Source organism: Chrysochloris asiatica, unplaced genomic scaffold (assembly GCF_000296735.1).
Source record: "Chrysochloris asiatica unplaced genomic scaffold, ChrAsi1.0 scaffold00140, whole genome shotgun sequence".
In the NCBI taxonomy this organism is placed as follows: Eukaryota; Metazoa; Chordata; class Mammalia; order Afrosoricida; family Chrysochloridae; genus Chrysochloris; species Chrysochloris asiatica.
Genome location: NW_006408658.1, coordinates 3,269,770 through 3,286,695, shown reverse-complemented (window position 1 = coordinate 3,286,695; position 16,926 = coordinate 3,269,770). Strand labels below are relative to the sequence as shown.

Below are 16,926 nucleotides of genomic sequence, written 5' to 3'. Positions count from 1 at the left end.
TGAGGAGTGGCTGGTGGGTTCAAATTGCCAACCTGTGATCAGCAGCCCATTGCTTATCCTACAGTGCCACACCAAAAACTTAAGTAGGCGCCTAAATATATTTAACCAGTACTTCTAGTTGTTTGGGAGTGAGTGGGGTTATTTTGGGTGGGGCTGCTGTAGCACTGTAGGATAGGCACTGGACTGCAAGCCACAAGGTCAGCAACTGCAACTTGGAAACCCTATACCAGCTGCAACTTGGAAACCCTATACACTTGTGCTGTAATAGGAATTGATTCAACAGTACTTAACAACAACAACAACAATCAGATAGGCTGTTTGAACATAAACAGTAAGGTATACTCCCATTCATCCCCAAACACATAGAAATACTGGTTAAATATGTTTGAAACTATAGAGAACAAAACTAAAAGCAAGAAAAGAATCTTAAAATTCTAAAAATAAACATTAAACTCATAGAGAAAAACAGTACTTATAAAGATCCCATTCAGAGGTCTTCCACCAAGATGGTAGAGGCAGATGCACTGCATGGACCCTCCACAACAAAGAGACCAAATGAAACAGACAGGGATGAAAATCCTTGAACTCTGAACTTCAGAGAAAGGACTATTGGAGTGGATTGAGTGCTTGCTGGTAGAAGAGGCTGAAGGAGACTAACTGACCAATGGCCAGCCAAACACAGCTTGACCATCTTGAATTTTTGTGAGACACTTTGGCAACAGAATGTGGCCTGAAGGAGCAGATTTATACAGGTTACCAGAAAGATGTGATTCCTTATTTTTCTCCATGTTCCCCAGTCGACCAGGAGTGTAGCCAGCTGCCACCCTCATCCACCCTAGCACAGACTCTGCTCTCTGGGAGTTTGGAATCACATGGTTGTGAGCCATGCATTGGGAGGTGGGGACTGGCTGCACTGCTTTGATGCCTGGATTCAGGAAGGCTTGGCTCCAGACCTACAGAACCCACCAAGTCACCAGACCAGCTTTAGTGCAGAAGAAACCCTCATAACCAGCCACCCTACCCTCAGGTGCCCTGTGGTCCTAATGGACACTGAAACCAGCAATGGCAAGGCCTCCACCAACTACTTCCTGGTTGAGTGCCCTGAACATAGATAACATGAAGGCCTCTAGGAACTCTGTCCAGGGCCAGGAATTGTGCTGTTACATTCCTCCTCCACCCACCCTGTAAGCTTCTCGGCTTGCAGGAGCCCTCTAGAGTTTTCTCCTCTCTGGGTCCAGCTGCTGCACTGTTTTTTGTTTGTTTGTTTGTTTGTTTCTGTTTTTTGCTTCCCTTTGCCATTTTGTTATTTTTGTTTATTTATTTTTTCTTTACATTCCCTTGAATTTAATCTTTTCCAACTCTGATTTTGTTTTTCCTTTTTTTCTTCTGTTTCTCATTTCCCCTCTTTTCCCCGTTTTTAATCTTTCTTCACTACTCTTTACTCTCTTTTCATCTTCCCTTTCCCTTGTTTTTCTAAGTGTTTTTTTTTCTTCTTCTTTTTATTTTTCTCTTCTCTAGCTCCAATTTCCTGTCCCTATTTTCTATTTTTTGTTATTGAATTCTTTTTTATCTGATTGCTGCCTGTGTTAATTTATTATTTTCTCTTTTATTTGTTGATTGCTTATTCTGCTTTGTTTTCTTGTGTGTGTGTGTGTGTTGGGGTGGGATGGTTCTCCTCTTTCCCACCTGACAGCAGATAAAAGCAGTGCCCATACAGCCCAGCCACAGTAATGCCCTCGGCAACTCCACCCACTGGACAAGAGCCATTGCCAGCTCTTATACCACCTGAACAATGTTAGACAGTAGCCAACACCAGCCAAACCCACACTAAAATGACATGCACAGATGGTGAACAAAGAATGAGGCACATACTTTTATTCTCTAACTATATACACAGGAGTCAGTTTGTGGGAGCGTAAGAGTACATCAACATGGTGTCAGTGGTGGTAGTATGCTGTGCAGTTGGTCCAGACTCACAGCAACCCTGTGTAGAGTTTCTAAAGCTGTAAATCTTAACAGGAGCAGAAGGCCTCATCTTTCTCCTGCAGAGTGCCTGGTAGATTTGAATTACTGACCCTGTGGCTCCAATCCAGCTTGTAACCCACTAAGCTACCAGGACTCTCTATATCAGCATATAAGCATTAATTAAATACAAACACCACAACAACACAATGTCCTGAACACAATAGGAAATTTCAGCTTACATGAAGAAACTCAAACAAATGACCAAACTACAGAGCCAGAAAATATTTCTGAGGAAAAAAAAGGTAATGTAACTACCTCAAAAAGAATTCCAAAAAATGATATTTATGTACATTCAAAGGATGAACAGAGATTGAGGAAAGCAAGGAAGACACAGAAGCAACTTTAGAAGAATTCAGGAAAATACTAAAAGAACTAACAGACAAAATAAGTGCAAATTTTTAAACAATACAAAACCTGCCATAAGAAATCCAGGAGATTAATATTAAAATTTCAGAAATGAGCAATACATAGAAAGGGCAATGGACTAGATTGGAAGCAATGCAAGCCCAAACTAGTGATCTTGAAGATAAATCTCTCAATACTAGTTTGCTAGAAGAACAATTATAAAAAGGAAGAAAAAAATCCAAAGAAATTCTAAAAGTTATGTGGGATACCACAAAGAGCAGTAAATTACAGGTGATCAGAAGTCTAGAACAAGAAGAGACAATAAAAAGAACAAAGAAAATTGTAGAAGAGTTGTTGGAAGAAAACTTCCCAAACACCATGAAAAAAGATAAGCATAGAAGAAATTGAACAAACCCCAAAAGGATAGATCCCAAAATAAAATCACCAAGACATATCATAGCCAAACTTTCCAAAACCAAAGACAAGTAAAGAATCCTGAGAGTGACTCGAAAAGGTGAAAAGTTACCTACAACAGAGAACCAATAAGACTAAGCTCTAATTTCTTAGTGAAAAAGCATGCAAGTAAGAAGGCAATGAGATGATATATGCAAGACTCTGAAAGAAAGAAAAAAAGAAATGCCAACCATGAATCATACCCACAAATCTGTCCCTCAAATACAACAGTGAAATTAGAATATTTCAAGATAAACAGAAATTAAAGGAATTTGTAGTTAACAAGACTACAAAAAATACGAAAGCATCATTTTTATACTGAAAACCAACAATAGCAGATGGCAACCTGAGAATGAAATACATGACAATGTCAGCCAGAACTCAATCCAGATATAGAAGTGTTTAAAGTAAAATAAACCTTTAAGACTGAAAATAGGGAACCAGAGATATAATTTATAATTAAGTCAATGACAAAGCAAAAAGAGGGAATAGTGTAGTACAAAACTTCCAAAGGTAAGAAAGTCAAGTAGATTTCAAGATAATATTGACTGTTTTAAATGAAGGAAGAGTTAATAAATTACAGGATACCTTCAAAGAAAATTAATATAGCTTTACATCGAAAAAAAAAAAAGGAAAATCAGAAAGGTTCAGTAAGCATTAACACAACAGAAAAGAAAAGGAAGCCCACAAACAAAATGAACTCTGAACAGAAAACTATATGGAACAAAAACCCCCAGCAGCACCATAAAAAAAAAAAAAAAAAACACTGCAAAATGACAGCAATCAATTCATACCTATCAGTGATTACACTGAATGTAAGTGGATTAAATTTACTAGTCAAGAGAAAGAGTAGCAAATGGATAAGAAAACAAGGTCTTCCAGTATACTGTCTATAAGAGACACATTATAAAGATGGAGACAGACTAAAAAAGCTCATCAACAGTAGAATGTTTGAACAAACTTTCGTACTTACACACAGTGGAATACTACACAATGCTGGAAATTATTGATGAATTTGGGAAATACCTCACAACATGAATAAACCTAGAGGATATTATACTAAGTGAAATTAGTCAATTACAATAGGACAAATATTATATAGAAATAGTTAAGAAAAGCTCTACTTGATAAAATAAACATTCTATGGTGGATCCAGGGTGGGGGCAGGCAGAATTATTCATGGGCTAGAAGGTGGTTCAAACTCACAAACTGCTCCTCTGGCCCACTATGAGTCAGAATCAACTTGACTGCACTCAACAACAACAACAACAACAACAACAACTGAGGGTAGATACATGGTAACCTGGGAGATGGGACAGTTAATAACAAGTTGTAACATGGTAACCTGGAAGATGGGACAGTTAATAACAGTTGGTAACAAGAGGGAGATTAACATAGAAAAGATGAGGGTGGTGGGAGACACAGGGATGAATGCAGGAGTTAAAGTAAATAGATGTACATGGAGGTGATTGAAATTATTGTAAGGAAGCAAATTATATGATTTGTTGAACTAAAAACTGATGCTCTGTACTATAAAGCTTCACTCAATTCACAATAAAAAGTATATATATATATATATAAAGACCCCAACTCATCTGTCAGTTTGTCATACTGTGGTGATTTATTTGTGGCTGTGATGCTGGAAGCTATTCTATTGGTGTTTTAAATACCAGCAGGGGCACCCATGGTGGCCAGATTTCAGTGGTTTCCAGATTAAGACAGACTAGAAAGAAAAGGCAGAATCACTTCTGAAAATTTAACTATTGCGAAACATTATTAATAGAAGCAAAACATTGTCTGACATAATGCCAGAAGATGAGTCACTCAAGTCGAAAGACACTCAAAATGTAACAGAGAAGAGCTGATGCTTTGAAGTAGAGGTGACTTAAATGATGTAAATGGAGCAAAGCTTTTGGGACATTCATTTGTTGATTGACCACAGTTGAAAATGAGTAGAAACAGCTGTAAATATACATTAATAACATAAATTTTCATGGACTATGTGGAGTATGAATCTAGAAAAATAAATCATAAAAATGAAACAATGCATAAAGATCTATATCTTAGACATTAGTGAACTGGCTATTTTGAACAGAACGATCTTATGGTTTACTATGCCAGGGACCACAAACTAAAGAATAATGACATCACCCTTATTATCAAAAAGAACATTTCAAGATCTATCTTGAAGTACAATGCTGTCAGTTATAGGGTAACATCCATACGCCTATAAGAATGACTAGTTCATACTACTATTATTGAAATTTGCATATCAACCACTGGAGCCAAAGATGATGAGATTAAAGAATTCTACCAATATCTTCAGTCTGAAATTGATCCAACTTTCCATCAAGATGGATTGATAAATACTAATGATTGAAATGCAGAAGTTGGAAAAAAAAAAAAAGAGGAAGGGTAAGTAATTGGAAAATATGGCCTTGGTGATAGAAATAATGTTGGAGATCATCTGATAGAATGTTGCAAGGCCAATGTCTTATTCATTGCAAATACTTTTTTCAACAAAATAAACAGTGACTAAACACAGGGACCACACCATATGGAATACACAGAATCAAACTAATTGCATCTGTGCCAAGAGACAGTAACGAAGCTCAACATCATTAGTTTAAAAAAGGTTAGGAGGAGAGTACGGAACAGAGGATCAATTACTCATATGCAACTTCAAGGTGAAACTGAAGAAAATTAAAACAAGTCCATGATAGTCAAAATATGACCTTGAGTATATCCCATCTAAATTTAGAGACCATCTGAATAGCAGATTTGATTCATTTGACACTAATGACCAAAGAATAGAGGAGTCATGGTATGACATCAAGAACATCCTGGTGTGACACTGTGGGTTAACACACTGGATTCAAAGTCGGCTGTTCAAGCTCACCAGCCGCTCCTCAGAAACCCTATGCAGAATCACTATGGGTTGGAACCAACTCAACGGCACTCAACATCATACAGACTCCAATGGTGGGTAGTCTGTAAGGCAGACTGGCCAAATGAAGACCTGCAATGAACCACTGCTGGGTGATGAGTAGGTATTTTAAGAAGAAAGAACAGCGAAGGTGTCGCCATAATGACTGCTGTCTGGTAATTTCACTACATCATAGCCCAAGAGTTGCTTACTTTTGTGATGCCAATGACAACCCCAGGCCGTGCAGGTCCTGGATGCGTGAAAAAAAAAAAGGGGGTCTTCATAATTGAGGTGTCAAGAAATCACCCCATTTGAAGATGAACTTCCTTTCTAATGATGCTGTGATGGAATTTCAAGGCAGTCTATGGGTTGACTCTGGGGCCATTCCTCTGCCTGATCCTTCTGCCCAGGGACTGGGGAAAGAGTTTGGCTTCAAAGAACAGGAGATATGGAGACCATGAAGAAATGGACCCCAACAAATAAGATAAAAGGTGTGTCTTCTAAGGTTACTAAATGGCACCAAGAGGAGAAAAGTAAGCACAAAATACTGGAGCCAGTTACAATTGAGGATGTCACCACAGTCTTCATGAAGGCTGAATGAATGGAAGAGCCTGAACTCTGAACAGCAGAACATGTACAGAGAAGTCATGCTGGAGATTGATAGGAATCTGCTGTCATTGGAACCAGAGCCAGAAAGCCACCCATGTTCCTCCTGCCTTCTGGCTTTCTCCTGTCAGCAATTCCTAAGCAACATGTGCTTCAGTACTTCCCAAGCTTATGTGCAGAATAACCCTCCCACTCAGGGGGTGCTAGCCCAGGGCATCGGAAGCAGCTAGAGCAGCAGGATTGTGATCAGAGCTGCTGGAGTGAAAACACAGATGGTCAGGAGCCAGTAGACATCTCCAAATCCATGGATAAGAAGACAGGGGAGAGAGAAACTTTAAGGGCATTTTCCAGCACACTCCAAAGACAGCCAACCAGCCCTAGAGAAAGCCACACAGGGGTAGGAATAGAGCCCAACTCAACCCAAAGTGTGACATCTGTGGAAACTGATAAAGCATTGAAGGAATTAAAAACTTCAAGATTTGAAACAGTTAGCTCCAGAGAGGGTGGAACAGACTATGGCCTGAAGTTAAACTTTATCACAAACAAGACATGCCTCTTCCACGAGAAGCCCATGAGTGTGGCCGAGCCTTTACCCACAAGCCAAGTCTCCTTAAACACCAGAGGACACATTTGGGGGAAAAACACATGTGTACAAACAATGTGGACAAGGCTTTAGTCAAAAATCAGGTCTCATGAGACACCAGAGGGCACACTAGGTGAGAAGCCATTTGTATGTAATGAGTGGGAAATTTGCCTTCCTTCAGCACCAGAATTCACTCAGGGGAGAGATTGTCTGTTTGCACTAAGTGTGGCCAAAGCTTTCAGTGGAGAAGAATTTTCCTTAAGCACCAGAGCATACACTCAGAGGAAAAAACACACGTGTGCAAGGAATGTGGGTGAGGCTTTACCCAGAAGTCAAGTCTCCTTGTGCCCCAGACGACACACTCAGGGGAGAAGCCCTATGTGTGTAGTGAGTGTGGCCGAGCCTTTAGCCTGAAGTCAGGTCTCCTTTACCACCAGAGGACACACTCAGAAGACAGGCTCTGTGAGTGCAAGTAGTGTGGGCGTAACTTCAAATGGAGATCAGTCTTCATTGATCACCGGAAGGTACACTTAAGGGAGAAGCCACATTTGTGCAAGGAATGTGGGTGAAACTTTACCCAGAAAGAAGTCAGGTCTCCTTAAGGACCAAAGGACACACTTAGAAGATAAACTTCATTTGTGTAAGGAATATTGGAAAGGTTTTACTTGGAATTCAGTTCTTCCTAGGCACCAGAGGATGTACTCAGGGGAGAAGCCCTATCTTTATAGTGAGTGTGGCCAAACTTTTACCCAGAAGTCAGGTCTCCCTAACTAACATAGGATACACATAGAGGACAGGCTCTGTGAGTGTAAGGAGTGTGTGTGAGACTTCAAATGCAGACCAGTCTTGGTTATACACCAGAGGACACACTCAGGGGAGAAAATATATGTATGCAAGGAATGAGAGAGAGGCTTTACCCAAAAGTCAGGTCTTCTTTACCATCAGAAGACATACTTGGGAGAAAAACCATATATTTGCAGTAAGTGTGACAGGAGCTTTTGCCAGAATTCAGTCCTCAGCCATCAGAGGACACACTCGGGAGAAGCCCCATGGAATACAAGGAGTGAGGGCTGGCTTTCAGTTCTAAGCCTCTTCAGAGCTCAGCAGCCTCATTCATGAGTAGCACAATGTTTTCAGTGAGCATGGCTGAAGCCTTAGCCAGAAGTCAGACTCCTCCGACATCAGAAGACATGCTCAGATGAGAACTCAAATGTTTACTGTGATTGTAGCCTGGGTTTTCATGTAAATCACTCCTCTTCCACCAAGGAGGCAAAAGAGAAGCTGTGTATGTGTCTGGAGAAGAGGCAGGCATTTGGAAAACTTCACTATATACAGTATGTGAGAATAGCTATATTTGTAGGGGAGGGGGTTGGAAGAATTATGAGGACAGGAAAGTGTGCAGATTTAGCAACACATTATAAATCCTCTTAAGTCTTCCAAGAACAAATTATTTTTCGGTTTTGACATTTTGGTTGAAACCATATTTTTTTCAATAATGGAAATGGAAGGCATTTTGAATGAACTGGGGAATGATTTTTTTTTGCCAATAATGTGTGTTTTGATATGGTTAGTGAGACACATGTGTCACAAAGGAGTCTCTGGTACTGGGACTGGTGAGCTGAGGCCAATGTCTTCAGATTTGTGCAGTTATATAGGTCTCATTGTGGATTAATGTGCTGGACTGCAAGGTTGGTTTGAACCGCAGGATGGTTCAAGCTCACCAGCCACTTCTTGGAAACCCTATGTAGGGTTGCTGTGAGTTGGAACTGACTTGACAGTACTTACCAACAACAACAACAACATAGGCCTCCAACAGATGGCAACATGCACAAAAAGGGGGATACAATCCTCCTAAAATACTTCTGAGGTGGAAAATATAGACAGGCACATTTTCTACAGATCACAAGGGTAGCTAGGTTTTCAGACCCCTGGAGCTTGAACTGAGCACCTTCTGACCAAGATTTACTGTTGGTGTGGTGTGTTAGGGTCACACATCAGCAGAGACAAAAGAACTCTATACAATGCCTGAGCAAGGTAGAAACTGAGGGATCATGGGGCCAGAGGCTGAAGACTAGAAAGAAGTATTCTATGGGCATTGCTAAGAAGAGGTTGTCCTGATCAAAGATCTTGAATAATTTCTGATCCATAAATTTAACCTGTTCCCTAATAAACTTCAAAATCCTGAGTATTAAAAAAAAAAGAGCATCATACAGGAAGATAGCAGGAGGTCATTAAAATGACAGGAAAAAAAGAAAAGATGAAAATGGATGTCAGAAGAGTCTATGAAACTTGTTCTTGAACATAAAGAAGCTAAAATCACTGGGAAAGAATGATGAAGTGTAAGAGCAGGACCCAAAAATTTAAAGGACATTTCCAGAAGCATAAGTAAAGTATTATAATGAAATGTGCAAAGATATGGAGCTAGAAAATCAAAAGGGAAGAACACTCCCATTATTTCTCAAGCTGAAAGGACTAAAGAAAACTTAAAGCCTCAACTTGCAATATTGATGGATTCTATTCATGGATTCTATGGAAAAAATGAATTCTAGTGTGGCACTGTAGGATAAGTACTGAACTGGTCACTGAACTGGTGGCAGCTCAAATCCACCAGTTTTTCTTGGAAACCCTATACAGGTAACCACTGTGAGTCTGAACCAACTTGATGGAAAAAAATTACAACTACAGCATGGACAAAACAATAAATGATGCAGGAAACATCAGAAGAAGATGGAAAGAATATACAGGGTCACTGTACCAAAAAGAATTGCTTGATGTTTAACCATCTCAAAAAGTAGCATATGATCAGGAGCCAATGGCACTGAAGGAAGAAATCCAAACAGCACCGAAGGCACTGATGCAATGCAAGGCAGGAACTTATGAAATATAAATTGAAATGTTTCAATAAATTGATGCAGCTCCAAAGGAGCTCACCCATCTAAGCTACAAAAATTAGAAGAAAGCTATCTGGTCGAGTGATTTTTCTGTACCCATTCTAATGAAAGATGATTCAATGGAATGTGGAAATCATGACACAATATCATTAATATCACATGCTAGTAAAATTTTGCTGAAGATAATTTTAAAAAGGATTGTAGTGGGTTTTGTTTTTGCTTCTTTTGCTGAAGATAATTTTTAAATGGCTGTAGCAGTACATTGGCAGGGAGCTGCCAGAGGATCAAGCTGCATTCAGGCAAGGCTGTGGAACAAGGGATATCATTGCTGATGTCACATGAATCTTGGCTGAAAGCAGAGAATACCAGAAAGATGTTTACCTGTGCTTTATTGACTATGCAAAGGCTTTCAACTATGCTCCAAATTTCTGTTGTTGTTGTTAAGTGCCCTCAACTAGTAGTATATATTACAGATCATTAATAAAATTTATTTTTGTAGTATATATTACACATTATTAATAAGTTTATTTTATGCTATATAGATGTATATATTAGAGATCATTAATAAAATCTAACTTTGTAGCATATATTGAAGATTATTCATAAAATTTATTTTTGTTTACTGACCCTGTTTTCAGTGACATTCTTAAATTCACACATTAATACTAATAACATATCTTTAGATTCAATTAATTTTTAGATTCAATTAGTATGGTCTTCAATAATTATGGTTTTAATTATTTGTGTTCAGTTCTTATCATTTTGAGCTTCAGTTCACTAGATGGAACTTCAGCACAATATTAAACAGAACCAATAACTAAATCTTCCATTTGTTCTGATCTCAGATAGGATGTTTTCAATAGTTTATGAAGTATAATGTTTATTGTTATATTGTTATGTGACGGCTGGACAGTAAATAAGGAAGACCGTAGAAGAATTGATGCTTTTGAGTTATGGTGTTGGAGGAGAATATTGAAAGTGCCATGGGCTGCCAAAAGAACCAATAGATCCGTTTTGGAAGAAGTGCAGCCAGAGTGCTCCTTAGAGGCCTAGATGGCCAAACTTGGTCTCTCATACTTTGGGCATATTGTCAGGAGGGACCAGTCATTGGAGAAGGATATCATGTTTGGTAAGGTGGAGGGTCAGAGAAAAAGAGGAAGACCCCAACGAGATGGATTGGCAAAGTGGCAGCATCGATGGACTCAAGCATGGCAACAGTAGTGAGGTTGGCCCAGGATCGTGCAGTTTCGTTCTGCTGTGCATAAGGTCGCAATGGGTCAGTACTGACTTGATAGCACCTAACAACAAACAACAACAACAACAATGTTTATTGTATACTTTTATATGCCCTTTCTTAGACCAATAGTTTCATGTTGTTGCGTTACTGAGATGATTTACATGCAATAGAATATACATTTAAAAAGTGTACACTTTGCTACATGTTAATTATACTTAGAAATGGAATACTTAAAAGATAATTCAGTTTAATAAGTTTTGATAATTGCATACATCTATTTAATGCCACATAAAACAAGATAAAGAACATTTATATTGCTCCATGAATTTTCCTAGTTCCTATAAGTCATTGGACTTCTGGTGCAGTGCTTTTGATCAGCACTGGACTGTGAACCACACAATTCAAATCCACCAACTGCTCCTCAGAAACCCTGTACAGGGTGTCTATGGGTCAGAACCAGCTCAACAGCAATTAATTACAACAACATAAGCCATTACCCTTCCAAGAGGTTGTTTAATTCCTGACATCTATCACCCTAGATTAGGAGCCCTGCTAGAGTAGTGGGTTACACTTTCGGCTGTTAACAGCATGGTCAGCAGTTCAAATTCACCACAGGAGAAGGATGATGCTTTCTGCTCCCACAATGATTTACCCTCTCTGAAATACTAAAGAGGGTAGCTATGAGTTGGAACTACGCAACAGCACTTAACAACAAATACATTCAGTATTCTCTTGTTAAAAACCTAGCAATGGAATTGCTTGGTCATAGTGTTGGAGCCTGTATACCTAAAAAGCGCTGTTCTGCAAAGTGTTCAGACCATTTACACTCCCATCAACAATATGCTAGAGTTATAGTTTCAGGGGTGTTTTGTGATACACTTTCAGTAACTACTTAGAGTTCTTTCAACATTTGCTCTAATTTAGGAGAAATCCTCATAAATTCAACATCTGTAGCGTAGTGGTTACGAATCGGGCTGCGAACCTCACGGTCAGCAGTTCAAAACTACCAGCTGTTCCACGGGAGAAAGATGAGGCTTTCTACTCCCGTAAAGATTTACAGCCTTGGAAACCCTGTACAGGGTCGCTATGAGTCAGAACCGACTCCACGACACATAACAACAGCAATGATAAAAAGCATTTCCATTTTGTTCCCCAATTCTTTCAGAATCAGCCTTTACAGTAAAATATTAAGGCATATAATAGCATCTATTAAAATATTTCCAAAAATCTATGTAAAACTATTTTGCCACAATGCTCAAACTACAAATAAACCTGTAAATATTTGTATGCATATGTGTATGTTGTTTATCCATTCATTTATTCAATAAACTCAAGACTAACCATCAATCAGATTCTAGCTCTTGAGTGAGTGAGAGAAAGGGTTCATACACTTGTGCTATCATGAGTGGTACCATTGATATTTTGGATATTTTCATAGATTTTAATGATTTTTGGAGTTTTCTGGTTACTTACATAGACAATTATTTTATAAATCAATATAAATGAAACCCAAGTAATTTTTTTGACCTCTTGGTCAGAATCTACACCTGGAAGAAGATATCTAACTTTGATACTTTTATTGTTTTTCTCAAAAGGCCCAATGGATGTTTTTCCTCTAACCAGAGTCCTCTGGGACATTCAGTTGAGGAGAGCCAATCAGGTGTAAACACCCATGTGTGGAGAATCTTCAAAGAGTGCAGAAATGCAAGGTCAAGTTGGGTCCCGATTATTGTAGAACTCTTACTGCTACAATGCACAACAGCCTCATCTTTGCTAACACTGAGGTAAGTGTAGGCAATTACCTAAGACTCTTACTTGCCTGAAATACAAAGTTTTTCTAACCAGAAATACAAGTGTTTGAAATGTAGTTGATGGGAAGCTGAGTATTTCTTCTTAATTCCAACCAGATTGCAGACTCATTTTTGGGGGGATTATGGAAGTAAGCAGAGTTTTTAAAATTGTGAAATACATTTTAAATTACCTCATGCTTCACTGGAGATAGAAGAGTCTAGGCAATTGTGGGTCCCAGAATAAAGGATTACAGAAGCTTTTGCTTTAAGGGAGACTTTCAATGTGAGAGTCTGCAATAATGACTCAGGCATAGCAACCATTGTGAAGATGTCAAAGCACTAGGTCTCCATGACTTGTCAACATACCTACCAGGTGTCATAGCATCTGTGTGAACGAGCCCAGGAATAGATAGCTGGCTTTCTCCACAGATGCTTCTCACTATGTAGAAGTTTCAGACTTTTACATAACATATTTGTTTTAATTTGCTCCTTGAGAATAAGCTCTCTCCTACTTGAAACCTAGCTTCTTCCTGTCTCATCATTACTTGTTTAAGCTATTGATGCGACTCTTCCTCCGGATTAGTGAATGAGCACAACAGGTATAGAATCAGCTTAGAAGTCAAACAAACATGGATTTAAATGTTGGTTCTCCACTGCCAACTTTTCATTTGTGTCACCTATTAAGTCTAATTGGGCTCCCATTTCTCATATCTGTAAAATGAGGAATATAACATATACCTATAATGTTACTACAAACTTGAGTATATAAATCAATCTAAAATGAATATTGGTTCTGCTGAGCATAAGGTCTCTATGAGTCAGTGCCAACTTGATGGCACCTAACAACAACAACACAATGAATATTAGCTTCATGAGTGAAGATCATTTTGTCTATTTTGTTCACCAACATATCCCTAGAAGCTGGAATGATTCTTAGCATATAAATGAGTATTAATAAATATCTGTTAAGTAAGTAATGTAACAGATAATCTCCATTGTTTACTTACTAGATGAATGCATAATTTGAGGGATTATTTATCATCTAACCATTCTAACACCTCTATGTGATATGTGATATTATTAGTCCCCACTTTAAAAGTAATGAAAATTGTACTAAGAAAGGTTGGTACTTGTACAAGCTAATCCAGTTAAGTTAGCAATAGAATCAATATTTAACTGATGCAGTCTGACTGTCCAATCAAAGTCTGATATCATTATATTTTCAGAAAGAAGACACTTAGCCATTAAGTTTTCTTTCTTTTAAATAAAACAAGGAAATTTTACTAATAGATTAGCCAATTGTTGTTGCATACCATTGAGTCGGTTTCAATTTACAGTGACACTGTGAAAGGGTTTCCAATGAGCAGCTGGTGGGTTTGAGTCACAAAACTTATGGTTAGCAGTCTAGTGCTTATCCTACAGCACCACACTAGGACTCAAGCTCACCTAGTAGCAGAATACATTTGCATCCTCCAGGACTACCTGAGAGGAAATGTGTAGAGAAGAATGTTTTACAGAAGAGGGGTAGATAAAACATTGTTCTGAAATTGTTTCTAATTTAATGAGTGCAGATTGATTTTTTAGCTACATGATATTGATCTTGAATGATTCTGAGAGTGGTCTGTAGTGGGTGTCCAGTTTTAGTTTACAAGCCAGTTTTACAGAATTAGGAATTCTGACTATTCCTAATATTCTCCAATCCTGGTCCCTTCCTTCCAGTCTTGTGGTTTGGGAGCCCTCTTATGTTATAAGAAGTAGAAACATACAGAACAGCTCTTTGTGCAGGAATCAATTTTATGTTTTTTCTGTCTAAAACATTAGAAAATTTTTAATTTTGCAGAAGCCCTCATAGCTAGCATTTACATTCTAAAGTTCACCTCTCCCTCTCCCAATCTGATTAACATCTTCAAAATATCATACCACTAAAAAGTTTACAGTAGAACTTGAGTCAGTGCATCACTGAGCAGCTCCTTACACATGCTAATAAAGGTTCATTTGATCTCATGGGGTGCTTTATATTGAGACAGATGATGATAATAATAGCAATAACAGTCCCAACAACAGCAATTTCTAATCATTATCAAGCATTCACTGTACATTATGCACAGTTCTATGACTTTACGTAAGTTATCTTACTGAATAATTTGGACAACTTGCTGAGGTGAACATAATTTTCATCCTCACTTTACATTGAGGAAATGAATATAAGAGGTAAATAGCATGCCAATATCATAGAATAGTTAAGAATAGGTGGAATATTCATGAAGCCAGATTATATGACTCCAAAGCCTTAGTCACCATTCCTCTTATATAAGGCCATATAAAAATCATTGTGTCACATTTGGCTTCCAAGCTTTCTACTGATCTTTGTATTGCTGTCTTGTCTAGAGAGCCACCACTTCTAAAGAATGTGCTATGTTCTTCACTTGTCACAAAGCCTTTAGCACCTGTACATCTCATACCTGTGCCATTGTGATCACCTATGTCTGGGGCCAACAGCTCCAGCCTGACTCCAGGATTCTTTATCTTGAATGGAATTCCTGGGCTGGAAGCTGCTCACATCTGGATCTCCCTGCCATTCTGCTTCATGTATATCATCGCTGTGGTGGGGAACTGTGGACTCATTTATCTCATCAATCATGAGGAGGCTTTGCATCGACCTATGTACTATTTCCTGGCCCTGTTGTCCTTCACAGATGTCACCTTGTGCACTTCAACTGTACCCAATATGCTGTGCATATTCTGGTTCAATCTCAAAAAGATTGACTTTCATGCCTGCTTGACCCAGATGTTTTTTGTACACATGTTGACTGGGATGGAATCTGGGGTGCTCATGCTCATGGCACTGGACCGCTATGTGGCCATCTGCTACCCCTTACGCTACACCACCATCCTCACTAACCCTGTGATTGCCAAGACTGGTTTTGCCGCCTTCTTGAGGAGTGTGATGCTCATCATGCCATTCACCTTCCTCACCAAGCGCCTGCCGTACTGCCAGAGCAAAGTCATTCCTCACACCTACTGTGACCACATGTCTGTGGCTAAGGTGTCTTGTGGTAATTTCAAGGTCAATGCCATTTATGGTTTGATGGTTGCTCTCCTAATTGGTGTGTTTGACATCTGCTGTATCTCAGTATCCTACACGATGATCTTGCGTGCTGTAGTGAGTTTATCATCAGCAGATGCTCGTCACAAAGCCTTTAGCACCTGTACATCTCATATCTGTGCCATTGTGATCACGTATGTTCCAGCCTTTTTCACTTTTTTCACTCACCGTTTTGGGGGACACATTATTCCCCACCACATACACATCATTGTGGCCAATCTTTATCTGCTACTACCTCCTACAATGAACCCAATTGTTTATGGAGTTAAGACCAAGCAGATTCGGGAAGGAGTGATCAAGTTTTTACTTGGAGACAAGATTGTCTTTACCTAAGACAAATGCATCATAAAATATAGCTATTGCTTAGGGGGAGAAAAGAATTGAGAAGAAATTTGTAAAAGACATGCGTGAAATGGCATTAAACTCATAAGTCATTCCAATACATAGATTTTCTGATGCCTTTGCAATTATGATGCAAAGCCTTTGCATATTATGAAATGTTTCTTGGCAGCAAAGATCTGCTAAAAGTGAGAATACAGAATAAGGAAGTAACATAGCTATTCATCATAGAACTTATGTTTTAAACTCACATTTTAGTGACACAGGACAGGTAAGACAATGAGGGATCTAGGCCTGGCTTCAATGTACGCATTCATTGGGTTAGAAGAAGAGACTGGTGTCATGGAGCAAGCATATCCTTTCTATGGACAAATTCTGTTCAGATCAAGCACCTGCTTGCCCAAGGTAATGTGAGCCAAGTGTTGCCATATCTTCTAATATTTTTAAAGTAATCTAGATTTAGGTATTTTTTGGAAAAATCTCATTTTTTATTGTGAGCTAGATCTTTAAAAATGCACTATATTTCACACAGGACACATCTGAGAATCCTATTTTTAACATATTATTCATTTTCAGTCTCTATTTAAATTGGACTTAAAAAATAATTGTGGCATTACCAGCCATG

At 38.7% G+C, this 16,926-nt stretch overlaps 1 pseudogene; it reads left to right on the top strand.

Annotated features, from left to right (window-relative positions):
* The first annotated feature begins 15,338 nt into the window (after positions 1-15,338).
* Positions 15,339-16,346, top strand: LOC102833941 (annotated as a pseudogene).
* Positions 16,347-16,926: the final 580 nt, after the last annotated feature.